This window comes from Ictalurus furcatus, chromosome 5 (assembly GCF_023375685.1).
Source record: "Ictalurus furcatus strain D&B chromosome 5, Billie_1.0, whole genome shotgun sequence".
NCBI lineage: Eukaryota > Metazoa > Chordata > Actinopteri > Siluriformes > Ictaluridae > Ictalurus > Ictalurus furcatus.
In genome coordinates this window covers 11821070-11837737 of record NC_071259.1, presented here as the reverse complement: position 1 = coordinate 11837737, position 16668 = coordinate 11821070, and the positions used below count along the sequence as shown (strand labels likewise).

At 41.9% G+C, this 16668-nt stretch overlaps 1 long non-coding RNA gene across 1 annotated transcript; it reads left to right on the top strand.

Annotated features, from left to right (window-relative positions):
- The first annotated feature begins 205 nt into the window (after nucleotides 1-205).
- LOC128607683 (uncharacterized) lies at nucleotides 206-6469 on the top strand. The gene is made up of 3 exons (XR_008385934.1): nucleotides 206-455; nucleotides 1228-2416; nucleotides 5475-6469. It is a non-coding gene; the product is annotated as an uncharacterized LOC128607683 (long non-coding RNA).
- The last annotated feature ends 10199 nt before the right edge of the window (nucleotides 6470-16668 follow it).

Genomic DNA, 16668 nt, shown 5'->3' with positions numbered 1-16668 from the left:
TCCAAATATACATTAGTATTCTTGTAGTTTCCTTTGGTTAAGTAAATTTGGTTGTATTTTTTCATTAATTTTACACATACAGTCCCCACCCAGAAAGTACTGGAAGGGAGGCCAATTTCTTTTTGCTTTTGCTATACACTGAAGATATTTGTACAGAGCCCCCCTAGTGTCAGGTAAAAAAAAAATAATAATAGCCATGTGTAAACCGTGCGCTCAGATTCGTAATCTGTGCCCACAGATTTGTAAACCGCGCGCATGGTTTTGCAATCCGTGCCCTCAGATTTGCTATCAGTGCCCTCAGATTTGTCAACCGTGCGTATGGTTTTGCAATCCTCGCCCACAGTTTTGCTATCAGTGCCCTCAGATTTATCAACCTTGCGCGCTTCCTTCTTCCTTCACTTCTTTCTGCAGAGAGCAAGAGACCATATAACTTTTCAACGGTGTACATCTGCCTGGTAAATCAAACTTATCTAGGTTTAAGGGTAGATTTAATGTTTTGAACTGCATGTTTCACAGCTTTAATTGTGTAACACTGTATTTATTGTGCTTTGCACTCCAAACCCAACCTTTTGGTTTGAGGCTTGCAGGGAAGCAGCTAACATTAGCTTCCAAGGCTTTCTTGTTAGCCAAACTTTGTGTCTGAGACTTCCATTAATGATGCGACGGCTTGTCCAGTTATGAAGTTCCAAACAGAACGTTTTGAATTTCCATTTACTCTGTCTGGTAAGTGACCAGATTTTCAAAACCCAAACTGGAACACTGTGGTGCCATATACTTATTACATGCACACGCGTAGTGTTGTGTCCTGCATCTGTCAGTAATGTAACATGGTGATGGCTAATAATGTTAGTAAAGCCTTGGATTTAGTTTGTCTTACTGGTGTTGCAGTATACCTTCACTCCATTCCAGTGCTTATTACTTGACTACAGTGAATGGACAGGGGAAAAGTAAGTAAAGAGAACAGGAAACTCAAACTAATAGAACTAAAACTCAAGGAAAATCAATCCAATTGAATTTATCAGTGGGAGACATTCAGTTCAGTTTTAACTAAAATTAAGCAACTAAAATCTGCTGCTTTCAGTAGCCTATCTCAAAAAAAGTGCAGAAAGTGCTTTTGGATGAACTGAGAGTATTCCTGGTGAGTTTGTAACAAAAAATGTGTAGAATAAGGTGTTGAGTTCATTGGAGTCACTAATAATCCTTCTCCTTGTCTGTTTCTCTCTTTAGGCAATGTGTTAGTGAGTCCTTGATGGATCTACAATCCATATATATTCACTTGGATAGACTGGAGTTAAAAGAACTTTATTTTAACTTGGGCCTCACATATACAGACATCCTCCACATTTTGAGTGTTAAGCACTGGATTGTTCTCAGTCTGACAACCATAAAACGAATCCTGAAGAAGAATGGACTGTTCTGCCGGAAACAATTTGACAGTTTAGCAGAAACTGTTCAATTCATAAGGGAGGAGCTCCAAGGCTTAGGGGCTTTGCATGGCTACAGGTGGATGTACACTAAGTGCAAAGAGAGGGGACTGTATGTAAGGAAAGAGGATGTCCACCTAATTCTATCCACTCTTGACCCAGAAGCCACAGAAATCCGAAGACGTAGAAGATTGAACAGACAAGCATACTTTTCCAAGGGGTCAAATTTTGTGTGGCATGTTGATTCTTATGACAATTAAGGGCATTCTGTATATGCATCAATGGAGCTGTTGATGGGTTCTCAAGAAGAATACTGTGGTTGAATGCATACAGTAGTGACCCCAAAGTTAGAGGAGGTTATTTCTTAGAGACAGTAGGGGAACTAGGTGGATGTGCCCGTATCGTCAGGACAGATATGGGGACGGAAAACAGCTCTATGTGAATTTGCAACTGTACCTTTGTCACAATGATAATGATGGTTATGGGGGTGATAAAGTTTCATTTATGGAAGAAGCACAAGCAATCAGTGAATAGGGAGCTGGTGGGGCTTTCTCCATAAACAGTGTGTGGACTTCTGGCTCGACCACTTTCACCGACTTAAAGATGTAGGTGATTTTGTTGGGGACTTCTTTGACCAGAATCGCATGTCATTTTGCTTCCTTGGTTTGATACAGGCCAGTGGCATCAATAGACAGTGGGTAATGTATGTTTAATAATCTGTGTTTTTGCTGAAATCAGCAGTCCATCCCAACATCCATAACATGCTACATGACGAGACATAAAATTTGACAGAAATACTTTTGTGCTTGTGTTACAACCCACTATCTTTGGGATGGGAAGTTTTTTTTTGTTTCTGTGTGCTGTGCCATATTTTTGTGTGCAGGTCCGAACTACCTCCCAGAGTTTCCAGCCTGCCCTAGCCTGCCTTGCTCCTGCCTCACTGGATGACATCACTGATTGACGACCATATTTAATTTTTGACGACCTTTTAGGTAAGCTAACCTAACAAAATAATTATTTTGTTTATTATTTTGGCCTTGGCCCACCCTGAAGTTATGCCTGGTTTGGTTCTTTGTACAGTTATATGTATATAATTGTGTGTGTTACAACATACCACAACCTTTTTGAACAACCCTGTTTGTGTTATTCCGGCTCCCTCATTTTATAGGTCAATTCCATTTGAATCGTGAGTTGGTTACTCTGTGTGGCCTAACCTAGACTGGGCTGTAACACTTGTTACAAATGTAATTTAATTCAATTTTATTTAATTTATATAGCACCATAAACAATTGAAATTCTCTCAAGGCGCTTTACAGAGCCCTGAGCATGAACCCTGAACCACCTAGAGCAACCAGTAGGGTGACAGGGGCAAGGAAAAACTCCCTTTTAACAGGAAGAAACCTTGAGCAGAACCTCGGTTCAACGGGGGTATTCCCTTGTGCCAGTGGCTGGCTAGGTAGTGTATTTGATATAAGGGGTGGGGGGTCTCAGAAAGGAGGGGAGTAGATACAAGCATATACATATCAGGATAAAATGGACAGAGCCAGGATTCAAAATATTGGTTGTAGAACAGCTTAGTGGGTACACAGTGTGCACATAGGGTTACTATTAAAAGGATAAGTAGAGCAATTAAGCGGAAAACTGTCAGTGATGGCATAGGGTTATAGTACTAGGTACATAAGCTGGCACAAGGTATGTAAATGAATTATAAGCAAAGCAGGTTTTATGCACAACAGTTTGGTGGGAATGGGCAGCTGTAAGCAGAGTCTTTCTACAAGTGGATGAGGTGGAAAGACTACAGCAGCATCTCACAGTAGAGACAGTCTAGAGTAGGAGCAGAAGAAAAGAGACAAAATGAGTGGACAGAGCTAGGTTGCCTTGTATGCATATATGGTATTATAGGTTATGGAGATGGGAAAACAATTGTTTCTAGATTTCTCCAGTAATCATGATAAGCTGACTATCTTTATTCCCAGCCATTCCCACAAAAATATTAACATCCAGCTTAGTTCATATTCATTGATCCCAACTAAAACTGCATGTGACTTGGGTGTTATAATTGATGACTAATTTGAGTTCTTTGAGCATGTAGCCTCTGTTTTGAGGTCTTGTTGGTTCTCACTTGATTCGGAAGATCAGACCCTATCTCACACAATATGCTACACAACTCCTTGTGCAGGCCCTGGTTGTTTCTAAACTAGACTACCGGAATGCAACTTTAACGGGCCTGCCAGCAGACCGCTGCAGATGATTCATAATGCGACAGCACATTTGGTCTTTGATACACCGAATAGGATACATGTAACTCCTCTGCAACCCATAGTAATTAAACATCATTTAATTTCTCATTTTATTTATATGTAATGAAGTTATTATAATATCTCTTTTTTATATTAAATTATTTATTTATAACTAAGCACATTTTCAGTCTTTACATTTTATTAGTTTTCTGTTTGTTTGTTTATCAGTTATTCCTTTTAGATCGGTTCCCCAGTACAGTGTCCATGTCTGCTGATAATATTGTGTTTTGGGGGGACTAATTCAAAACATGGAAAGTGGAGTTGACTGGATATGACTTCTAGTGATATCTGGCAACCGTGAGTTTAAATGAAGTGAATTAGAGTTAGTGAAGGAGAACGGCAGCGTATGTTTACAGACTGAACAGTTGCTACTCTTGATTATGATTGGTGAGGAATTATTTAATAAAGAAGTTTGAATTAAACCCACCTCGTAGCATTAGCAATATTATTAATTATTCCGCACAAAGCCGCTGTGTCTACATGAGCATGTGCAAGTTTAGGCCATTTTGCGGGATCAGTAAAAGATGGCGGTTGTGAGATCGGGAAGTTGAGAGAAGCAGATGATGTACAGTGTTACTCTTGTCATCATAATGGCTTCTCTGCAGTATTTACACACTTATTCAGTTGACTGAGGAGATGAAAAGCAGTGTGAAAGTAACTGTTGCGCGTTGTAGATGCATTTTGGACTTCCTGTAGTTTTTATTCCGATTGTATTATACAACTCCGAACAGGTCACTCGCACCGGTGCGCCTAAATATTTATTCACAGTTGCACAAAGTACTTTTCAATCGCAAATGCGAGTGAAATGGTCACACTGTAGAGCCGCACTGTAGAGCCCTGAGTTTATCTCCAAAGTTTTTTCCTGTTCCGCGTGATGACATTTAATGTCCCCGACAAACTCTGCAGTGCAATTCAGCATCATGTTAGTGTCATGATTTCCCCTTGCACAAAATGCCTGAGCGCGCAGTGAAGCTGGTCGCTCGAGTGCTAAAATGCTCACTCCGTTCCCGGGTTTTGGCACTACAAAATGACGTCATCCATTTACCACTCTATGGCGATTGGCTGGAAGTTTAGGAAGCACTTGATTTGATCTGCAGTGGAGTTTTCTATGAGTGGAGGACGAAATTTTAATGTTAATATCGCAGTTGATCATGTTCATTTAATCGTGGGCAGTCAAAATCGTAACTGCGATCGATATCCGATTAATTGTGCAGCCCTAATTAAAATTCACTGGCATTCCCTATTTTACATTTTCCATTTGGAAAAAAGAGTTCTTTGCCAGCCTCCAACCGCTGTGTTCAAACGTCTGGTCCCTCCTTCCCTTTTCTCTTTTACCTGAATACAAGAGCCCCTTACTTCTTCAAACAATCCCATTTGTAAAGCAGGCTCCATTTTCAGAGCATTAGAGTTCCCAGACAGTTTTTCGGAACGATGTTCCCCATGACTTCTCTTGGAGGCCCATCTTTGATTTATTTTTGCCATCAGGCTTTCTGTAGCCTTAGAGATAGTTGTGGTGGTTCCTTCCAGTGCAGTCACTTCTCTTCTGCAGTACTGCCGAATAGCTATCTGGTCTCCAATTTTGGGCATGTATTTAATTAGCTGGTCATCTGTCATCCCATGGACAGTGTTGTAGACTCCCTGACTTTATGCAAATTATGTCCTACAAAGAATGCTTATATCTGTATTACATATACTCTGCACTATCATTTGTGATTAATACTTAGAGTCAATGTCTCCTCAACTTGCTCAGCGACAGCAAAACTCAAGACGTGAAAAGAAGAGAGAAAAGAAGAAGAGAAAGAAGACAAAGGAGAATCAAATCTGTCCGTCCTTCTTCTTCCCAGACCGGCCGGAGAACCAGATTGTAGCCGCGCTAGGCAAAGGCAAGCTGATATCCAACGCCTAGCAAATGCACACAGACTTTTACACACAATTGAAGAACAGTTTGAAGACATTGAACAAATTGAAGTAAATATGTTAAGGTTGAATGTTAATCTGGAGGGGATGAGAAAAGAGGCAAGTAAGAAACATGATAAAGTTGATAGGCGCATGAGAGCGCACAAAGGGGCGATTTACCACCACTATGGAGCACAAGAGGCAGAACAAATCTTCCTTGCTGCTCAATCTATTTCTACTGTAGATAATCCAGGTAAATCTATCCATGAAGAGATAGAAGAATCCTGTGTTAAATTACTTGGCCTTGAAATCTCAACCCTGAAGGATCGCTCGGATCCATTTAATCCTCATCTCAGTGAGAGAACAGGATGTCTCTAAAAAAGGGTCATGTAAAGTTCATGTATCCAGTGTGTGTGTTAAAGCTTCACCCTTAGTGCACTATGGAAAGGAAGTGCCACCGGTCTAGCTAAGAAGTGCACAAGCACAAATGTATTTACTCTGCTACTATTCCACCTTATGCAGCGTGCACTTTACTATGTTTTATGATATGCACTCTAATGTGATGTGTATTCAAAAGGTTACCTGCCAATATACTTTACTTTGTTTATAAGATACACTCACCATATGAGTATATATACTGCCTGTCTGTTCATTGTAATTTGGCCACATCTCGGGTGAAGATATCTTCGTTGCTGATTTCTTGTTCCAGAACATCCTTAGTGATTGTTAACTATTATCTTTTACCTAGAAGCAACACTGTATGCTATTTTTCTGTTATTCCTTATTTGATACAAAGATAATTGTAAGACTCCAGGTTATTCAATAAAATGAAGCCCATATCTTGGGTGATTCGAGAACTTTAATCTTCTGTATTAAGACTTGTTTATCCAAGAATACATAAGCCTGACTCAAGGAAAAGAACTTCAACTCGAGCCCAGAGGCACGACTCCCAACTGGGAACACCTCAGCAAGGTAAGACTATTCATTATTCCTTGAATAGTTAAACAGGGAAACTTGTAGGAAATTAGGGAATTTTCTGGGAAATTCCCATGGGAATGAACAACAGCATAGCAGTCAATCTGGAAAAAAACACATTAAATTACAACACATATGAAACGTCTATTCACCTCATTTACTCTGCTGCAATATTGGTCGACATTGATGCAATGAGGGGTACTGATGCGGATACAAATGCAGAAGTGCCCAGTCACTGAGATCACATGGGTTGTTGTAATGTGAGTGAGGGTCCTATCAAACGCTGCTGTGATTATAGGGTCAGGTTTAGATTAGGCTACATTTCATACCGCAACGCATGCATTTCTATTGTAAAGTGACAGTTCTTTTTACACAATAGGTTTAATGGCCCCAAAGTGTGCTAAGAAAACATTCTCTACACCATAACACCACCTCCACCATCCTGGACTGTTGACTCAAAGTAGGTTGGGTCCATGGATTCATGCTCTTGGTGCCACATTCTGGCCCTACCATTTGTGTACCTCAGCAGAAACTGAGATTCAAGGCCAGGCTACATTGTTCCAATCTTCAACTGTCAAGCTTCGGTGAGCCTGTGCCCACTGCAGCCTCAGCTTTCTGTTACTGGCTGACAGAAGTGGAACCTGATGTGGTCTTCTACTGTTGTAGCCCATCCGCCTCAAGGTTTGATGTGTTGTGCATTCTGGCGCTTTTCTGCTCACCAGAAGTGTACAGAGTGGTTATCTGAGTTACTGTAGCCTTTCTGTCAGCTCGAACCAGTCTGGCCATTCTCCATTGACCTCTCTCATCAACAAGATGTTTCCATCTGCATAATTGCAGCTCACTGGATGTGTTTTCTTTATTGCACCATTCTGAGTAAACTCTTGAGACTGTTGTGCATGAAAATCCCAGTTATAGAAATACTCAAACCAGCCCATTTGGCACCAACAATCATACCATGGTCAAAATCACTGAGTACACATTTTTCCCACATTCTGATGGTTGATGTAAACATTACCTGAAGCTGCTGGCCCGCATCTGCATGATTTTATGCATTGCACTACCACCACCTGATTGGCTGATTGGCTGATTAGATAATTGCAAAAAAGTGTAGGTGTACAGGTGTTCCTAATAAAGTGCTGGGTGAGTATATACTGACATGACCAGTACTTGGTGCTATCCCTTAGTCAGGACCCAGGGCCTATCAGGGTTCTCTTAACCCCAAAATCAGCATGTCTGGACTTTTGCATAATGACTTCCCTCATGCTGGTTTCTACAACCTCAGGTTCTCAGGCTACTGTGCTCTCAGGCTGCCACATTCTCAGGAGGCATACTATTGTACATGCATGTGCAGTTAAGGAACTACTAAGAACAGGTTTCTGCCGAAGGAAAAACTATTAGATTATGGGATGCAATGGAGAAGAAATAAGCACATTGTTTATGCTCTAGTGTGTATAAACTGAAGGTTTTTTTGATTGAAACTTAGAGGAAACTTCCACCACAGCTGCTACAGTAACTGGTTGAGTCAATGCCCAGACCTAGACAAGAAGTTCCGTAAAACAAAGGACGGCAAACTAAACGCTAAAACATTGTAACTGTGATCTTTAAAGGTGCCACAATTGATGTCCAAATACTGTTCCCTTTCAAAGGGAACTTCGACGTTGCATTTAGCATAACAGTATGGGAACGCCTTGTGCGCATGACCGGTATCTAAAGGTTGTGTAAAATCATGCCTCTACTTATAGGTCTGCCATGATCAGGTGACGTGGCAATTAAGCGCGTCGCATGATATATATATGGCACCTGTGAACCTCGCCGCCTTATTATCTTCAGCGAGACTGCATGTGTGGTGTTTGTGTGACAAAAACGCTTCATTTCTACTCGATATTTTCTCAAAATCTCTGAACTTTTCTATCTCTTTTTTAGAGGAAAAGAGAGGTAAGTAATGAGCGAGGAAGAATTCAAGAAGTGTGTTACGGCTTGCTCCCGTTTCATTACGGGGAAAAGTGCACACTTTCTGGGTGAAGTGTTAGCGGTGTAGTATGCTATGGCTCGAGAGGCTGCGCATGGTAACGCCTACATTAAGCAGCTCGGCTCGCGACTCGCGCTCTTCTCGAAAAAAAAACGGAAGCCGAAGCGAGTCGGGTTTCAGAGCCTCGCGGATCTGGGCCGGCCACTGCCGAGGCAGCCAGCCGTCTCAGGTTCGGGGGATCGCTTATGGATCCGGAAGAGGAGCCGGAGACGAGCGCTGCTCTATCTCTTGCTCTATCTCTTGCTCTGTCTTCCGGGTTCGGCTCTCCGCTGGATTTTGGAGCTCGCGTCGCGACTCCTCCTTCCGCTATGGAAAGCCAAAAGGGTAATAATTCCTCTCTGATTTCCGAGGAGTTAGAAGGATGTGTTAAAAACTGAGAGCAGCATATAAAGAGCTGCTTGAAGTGAATACCCAGTGAAAGTAAATCCCTCACACTGCAGAAACTCCCCTGTCTTCCAAAAGTTTATGACAAAATCTCAGGCTTCTGGGGGAAAACCACACATAAGCCATATTCATAACCCCACGATGTTGGATTATTCGGCCATTGTGGGAATGAACGGCATGGCTATTTAGCTATGCTCAAGGTGGAGGAGGCGCTTGCGAGCTACCTCTCTCCACCGACGGCAGATAATTACGGGGGCCGGATTGCATCCAAGCTATGTAAAGCAACCATGGCATTGGTGCCACAGGGCAATGAAAATCTGATGCTTCCCTCCAATAGAATGTGGAATAGTTAACGTCACTAGAAGACCATCGGGCAGCGTGCAACTACTGCCAAATGTGTCTCCATGGGTTCCGTCTACCGTAGAAAGGGTTACCGGGTCCAGTTATAGCTTGACCCCCCCCTCCCCCCCTCACAGGTGTGCTCACCACAGCAGTCAGCACAGACCAGAGCCCGACGTTAGCACAGGAAGTAAGCTCCCTTTTGGACAATGGGGCCATAGAACATGTACCCCGTTCCCGAAGGGAGGGAGGTTTACAGCCATTATTTCCTGTTCCGCAAAAAAGTGGGAGTATGCGGCCAATTTTAGATCTGCATCGTCTGAACCGTACTCTTCGGACATACAGGTTCAGAGGCTGATGCTCAAACTTATCGTGTCACAGATTCAGTTCGAGAACTGGTTTGTGGCGATAGATCTAAAAGGTGCATATTTCCACGTAGGAATATCACTAGCTTTATCCCCTCGCACCTTCACAAAGTGCATGGATGTCACTCTGGCCCCATTGGGACTCCAGGGCATCTGTGTACCAAACTACCTGGACAACTGGTTAATTCTAGCACGATCCAGGGAGTTGGTGGTTCAACATCAAGATGTTGGTCTCGCCCACATGAAGAGCTTGGGGCTTAGGTTGAATCTCAAAAAAGTATGCTTTCCCCGGTGCAGTTGACAACTTTTCTAGGCGTTATAGGATTCTACTACGATGAGGGCGTTTCTATCCCCAACATACGTAGTGTCAATCCTATCAACACTGAGCAAGATAAAGCTGGATCTTGGGAGACTTTGGGGTGGAGTCCACACATGTGGCCGAGGTCACATCTGTATGCTGCTCCCCCCATCGCTCTGCTCCCACAAGCTCTAGCGAGAGTTCGCCAAGACAGTCTGCCAGTAGCACCTTTTTGGCCAGCTCGAACGTGGTTCTGAGGAACAATATCCCTGCGAGATGGCACTCCTTGGGAGATTCCCGTCTGCAGGGATCCACTGTAGACCCAGTAAACTGCGCAATAGCTACAGTCCTGGAGCTCCTACAAGAACATTTCTCAGCGGGGTGGGCTCCTTCTACAATCAGGGTTACGTGGCCGCCATTTCGGCCAGCCACGCCCCTGTTGAGGGAGCCTCTGTGGGGCAACATCCTCTAACTTCGAGGTTCATGCGTGTTGTCAGACGGCTGAGGCCCATCTGCAGGCCGCGCATACCTTCCTGGGACCTTCTGTGGTCCTGGAAGGTCTGTCAGGTGCCCCATTCGAGCCCCTAGAGTGGATCTACTGTCTCAAGCCGGAGGGCTGATTTATCACCCTCGGCTAGAACTACGGAAACTGTGGGTCTGGCCCCTGGGGGGCACCAGCTCATAGATTCTGGTCTCACAACTGAGATTGTAGAAACAATGTTAAATGCTAGAGCACCATCCACAAGGAAATCGTATGCACTCAAGTGGCAGCTTTTTGTCTTGTGGTGTGAGGAACGTCAGCTAGACCCAGTGAACTGCGGAATAGCTACAGTCCTGGAGTTCTTACAAGAACGTTTCTCAGCGGGCTGGGCTCCTTCTACAATCAGGGTTACTTGGCCGCCGTTTCAGCCAGCCATGCCCCTGTTGATGGAGCCTCTGTGGGGCAACATCCTCTAACTTCGAGGTTCATGCATGGTGTCAGACGGCTGAGGCCCATCTGCAGGCCATGCATACCTTCCTGGGACCTTGCTGTGGTCTTGGAAGGTCTGTCAGGGGCCCCATTTGAGCCCTTAGAGTCAGCCTCTGAGAAGCTTCTGACTCTAAAGTTAGCTCTTTTACTGGTCCTGACATCTTTCAAGCGAGTGGGAGGTCTACAAGTTCTCTCTGTTGCCCTTTCCTGCCTTGACTTTACCCCTGGATTAGCCAAGGCCTTCCTGTATCCTAGGCCAGCTTATATTCCTAAAGTGCCTACATCGGCTGCCCACCCTGTGGTGTTGTAGGCTTTCTGCCCTCCTCTGTTCCTCACACCGGAACAAGAGAGGATGCACCTGCTGTGTCCAGTAAGTGCTCTCTGTACTTACATCCACCGCTCCAGCCAGTGGCATAAGTCGGAGCAGCTGCTGGTCTGCTTTGGCAGCGACAGGAAAAGTGATGCCGTGTCAAAGCAGCGCATCTCTACTTGGATAGTGGAAGCAATCTCTAGGGCTTACGACACGCGGTCTCGCCACGCCTCTGGGCATAAGAGCTCATTCCACTAGGGCGGTCGCTTCCCCAAAGGCTTTGTCCAAAGGGGTATCCTTGCAGGATGTGTGTGCGGCTGCAGGGTGGTCTACGCCACACACAGTCATTCGTTATTACAGCCTGGATATCCATTCCATCCCGGGCCCGAATGTCTTGCAGTGACCCTCGGGCTTGGGTATTTTTGAACAGGCCGTACCCTCGGTATGACGGAGTGGGTATTCCCGTTCCCATACTGTTATGCTGAATGCAACGTCGAAGTTCCCTTTGAAAGGGAACGTCGGGGTTACGCATGTAACCCTGTTCCCTGAGAAGGGAACGAGATATTGCATAGCACTGTCATACCAGGACAGGCCTGTGATTTGCGTCTTCGCTTCAGATAATAGAGGCTGGCGGCGTGGTTCACAGGTGCCATATATATATCATGCGACGCGCTTAATTGCCACGTCACCTGATCATGGCAGGCCTATAAGTAGAGGCATGATTTTACACAAGCTTCAGATACCGGTCACATGCACAAGGCGTTCCCATACTGTTATGCTAAATGCAACTTCTCGTTCCCTTTTCAGTGAACAGGGTTACATGCGTAACCCCGACGTTTTGTCTAACTAAATATGAATTTAATTTAAAATTATAAAATATAATTTAATAGATATAACAGTATACCTATTATTGTTTCTATATTTAAGCATAAACAATTTTTTGGGAAATGTCTTGCTTGAAAAGTGTGTTTGTGGTATCTTTCTTAAAATTAAATGCCACTTGGTCTGACATGTTTTCTAATGCAGTAAAAGTCATACATTTGTAAGTGTGTCTTAAGTGCCCAAATAATTTTTGGGACCACAGTATATGGTTTATTATTATTATTATTATTATTATTATTATACTTACAATAATATTATTATTAAACGTACAGTACATTTTCCTGAGATTACAGCTGCTCTTCTTTCACTAGCCTTTCAGTCTATAGGAAAATTTCATATGTAATTTTCCCAAATGTACAGAGAATGTGCCTCATTAATCAACATTTTAGCAAAGTTGTGTGGAAATGTTTACAATGAATATTGTCTCAACACACTGTGAAGAGGATGGTTTGAGTGGCCAAAAAATAGCAAAAGCACTGAAAATGCCCATTTCCACCATCAGGGCAATAATTAAGAAGCTCCAGTCTACTGGAAATGTTATGAATCAACCTGGAAGATGAGGTGTGTCTATATTGTCTCAACGCACTGTGAAGAGGATGGTTCGAGTGGCCAAAAAAATCTCCAAGGATCACAGCTGGAGAATTACAGAAGCTAATTGTATCTTGGGGTCAGAAAGTCTCCAATACTACAATCCAAAGTCACCTACATTAGCAAGGGTTTCAAGGAAAAAGCCTCTACTCTCATCCAAAAACAAACTCGAGCATTTTCAGTTTGCCAGACACTACTGGAATTTCAAATGGGATATGGTTCTATGGTCAGATGAAACCGAAATAGAGCTTTTTGGCAATAAACACCAGAGGTGGTTTTGGCGCACACAGAGAGGTAGCCATATGGAAAAGTACCTCATGTCCGCGGTTAAATATGGTGGTGGCTCTTTAATGTTTTGGGTCTGTTTTTCTGCCAGAGGACCTGGACATTTTGTTAGGCTACATGGCATCATGGACTATATCAAATATGAACAGATAATAAATGAAAACCTGACTGCCTCTGCCAGAAAGCTTAAAATGGGCCGTGGTTGGATCTTCCAGCAGGGCAATGATCCAAATCATACATCAAAATCAACACAAAATGGTTTATTGACCACAAAATCAAGGTCCTGCCATGGCCATCCCAGTCCCCTGAATTGAAACCGATAGAAAACCTGTGGACTGAAGAGGAGAGACCACCAGCGTGGACCTTGAAATTTGAAGCATCTGGAGAGATTCTGTATGGAAGAATGGTCTCAGATCCCATGCAATGTATTCTCCAACCTCATCAGGCATTATAGGAGAAAACTCAGAGCTGTTATCTTGGCAAAGGGAGGTAACACAAAGTATATATATATATATATATATATATATATATATATATATATATATATATATATATATATATATATAATACACCTGTGTCTTGTTTGCGATTGTTTCATATCCATGAGAGCAGAGTATTTTTGTGATTTTTTTAAACAAATGATCAAAATGTTAAACAATAAAGACAAATTTTCACAGCCTTTGCTCATACTTACCAAGGTTGCCAGTGGGCACTGTATATATTATTATTGTTGTTGTTGTTGTTGTTAAATAATAATAATAATAAGAAGAAGAAGAAGAAGAAGAAGCAAGCACTAAATCTTCAATCAACTAAGATGCTTCCTTAGACCAGCTAATCTCAGCATTTCTTTTGTCATAATTTAATGATTTATTTTGTTTGTCTTATACACTTCTGTAAGTCTCTATGGAAAAGGGCATCTGCTAAATGCTGTAAACTTCATAAAAAAAAATAAAATTAAAAAAAAAAAATAAAAATAAAAAAAAAGGAAAGAAAGAAAAGCAGTTTAAACGTAATAGTATATTCCATATATAAAAGTGCAGTAATCCATGCAAATGACAGTTTTTGAAGATTGAAGTCGAGGTTTATATTAGTTAGTCATACAAACTTATTTACAAATAACTCCATTCATATCCAGCTTCATAAATGACATCCAGTGTAAGGTGCTTATGTTCACTGGGCTTGCCTAAGCAGAGCTTTCATGTGGGCACCTACAAAGCTTAACCCTAGGCAAACATGCCCAAAAGAACAGGCATGGTTATCCATTCCAGATCTGCAAGCCTGGGTAGAGCACAACCACACTCTCTCCTGTGCAATTTAGTCTATTACGTTTAAGGAAATCACAAGACCATTATGGAGTACAAACACTAATCAGTTTCCCTGTTATGGTTGGTGTTTGAATTTTAAAAATCTCTTATGTGGCCTTTAAACCTATTGAAAGGTCTGATTTGTGTACCAGTCTCCTGGATATTTAAGATTATTAAGAACCTTTGAAGGTCAGAGTTTTCAATTTGAGACACAACTCATTACAGCAATCATGAAGATGGTTAAAAGTATTAAAGGGAAACAGATTATCAGTCTGTTGGATGTTGCTGGGTATGAAATCTCTTAGTCTACAGTTGGATTTAGAAACCAGACAAACAGGGAGGTTGTGGCTCTGATGTGCCATCTTGAGAGATCCTGCGTTAAATATTCAACCCACACTATTTGAAAGCGGATAATCAAACGCAGGAATTCAAATCAAGTACTACTATCATGTGTCCCATTTTACTTGATCGCATACTTCCTTCTAAGATTACATAGCATTTTGCTGCCCAGTAAGTAACAATAAGCACTATTGTTGGCTTATGTGTTCAGTTGTTTTGTTGCTTGGCATTTAGATCATAAATTCTACAGCACAGGAAGAACTGAGGAACGCTCTATCAACAACGTGGGTGAGATGCTAAACTGCATAATTATACTGTTTTCAGCACATATTAGGGAGTAAAAACATTTATTGCTTGAATGTTAGAAAATAACTAATGAATATCAGCTGCTATTGTCAAGTGGCATATGAAAGAGTTCATTAGTTCATGCTTCAATGTGTGAAAAATGTGTGTGGTTTAAAGCAAGTCAATGAGATTGAAGCACAGTCAAAATGTTCTGTTCTACGATAAAAAATAGTCTGCCAGTTATGGTTTTTATATACCTAAAAGAGAAGATATTTGTGAATAATTTGAGGATCTAAGGTTTTATTGAATCTTTTTGCCAAAATTAAGCAATGTTATTAATATTATTTATATGCCACTGAATATAAAATATATTTTAAATCAAAATAGTGCTTATACATATATTTAAAACAACAACAACAACAAAAAAACAACACTGTGGTTGAAAAGTTTAATGAGGAACAGTATTTTATGTTAAATTCACAGAATCGCCAGTTGGGATGTTTTAATCCCAAAATGTGGAATTACATCTAAATCCATGTAGAAATGGTTTGGGGGGGGGGGGGGATTATTTTTGCCATGACTAATATTGAAAACCTGTGGGCTGAACTGGAGTTCACAGTCCTGAGTGCACAAAATTGTTAAACATTATAAGAAGATACTCTGTATTGCTGTCCGAATATCTGAAAAGCCAAATATATTTCACCAAATCTGCAGATAATTGTGAGTATGCCATAGATCTTTTTGCAAAACCTTGTTACTGGAAAAGACAAACCTTTAAAGTTGAGAAAATATTGAATGAAAAAGAACAAAACTGGAAGTACTTAGTGAAATGGGTGGCACTCTAGAATTATTGGCAGACTCCAAGTGCTTTATTGGCATCACAAACATGTTAAATTATTCATGTCTAGTTAAACTTGGCTGAAGAAATAATTGTGATGCCTAAATATTAATAATAGTTGGAAGAATTATTCATTTCTTTTGTGCCTAACATACGTGGGGGGGGGGGGGGGGGGGGGGGGGGGGTTTGTAGCATTGTGTTTAAATTTGTTCCCATTCCTCTTGGCAAACGTCTTTCAAAATCATTTATCATCAGTCTGAGAGTGCATTATCAAATCTTGTGTGAGGTACCTGTCCGGGGACGAATATCAAAGCAACTATACTGACCGGGATGTTTAAAGTCTTTGCTATGGCTCTGTAGCTTTTTTTCTTTCGAGTGTTGCTTAATAATATGGTCCATGCCTCTTTGTGCTGAAAATTCTTTAGTTGGATATTTATTTGTATTCTATATTTAACTTGGTTGCATTCAAAAAGATTTTAATTCCATTTGAGCAGTCAGTTAGGTGAATAACAGTGTTGTGGATAAAAATGACATGAAATAAACATGAGGGAGACTTAGTATGAATAAAAAGTAATTTTATTGGTAATTCACAGGACGGGTGGGTGCGTAGTCTGGAGGAGAGCGAGGGGGGGAAGAAAATGGGGTGCGTCCTGGGGACATGGGGAGTTCAGCAAAGGTGAAGTGAGAAGACCACTGAGAGTTGGGCGGACTGGTAGGTGAGAAGAGGGACGAATGGTCGGGGCCCGGATCAGAGAAAACGACATCATCCTCGGACTGGAAGCTGGAGGAGGGTTCTGACTGTGCAGAGGCGTCAATACGCACGTTCACGGGGCAGATTCTGTATCGAAGGGGAGGGG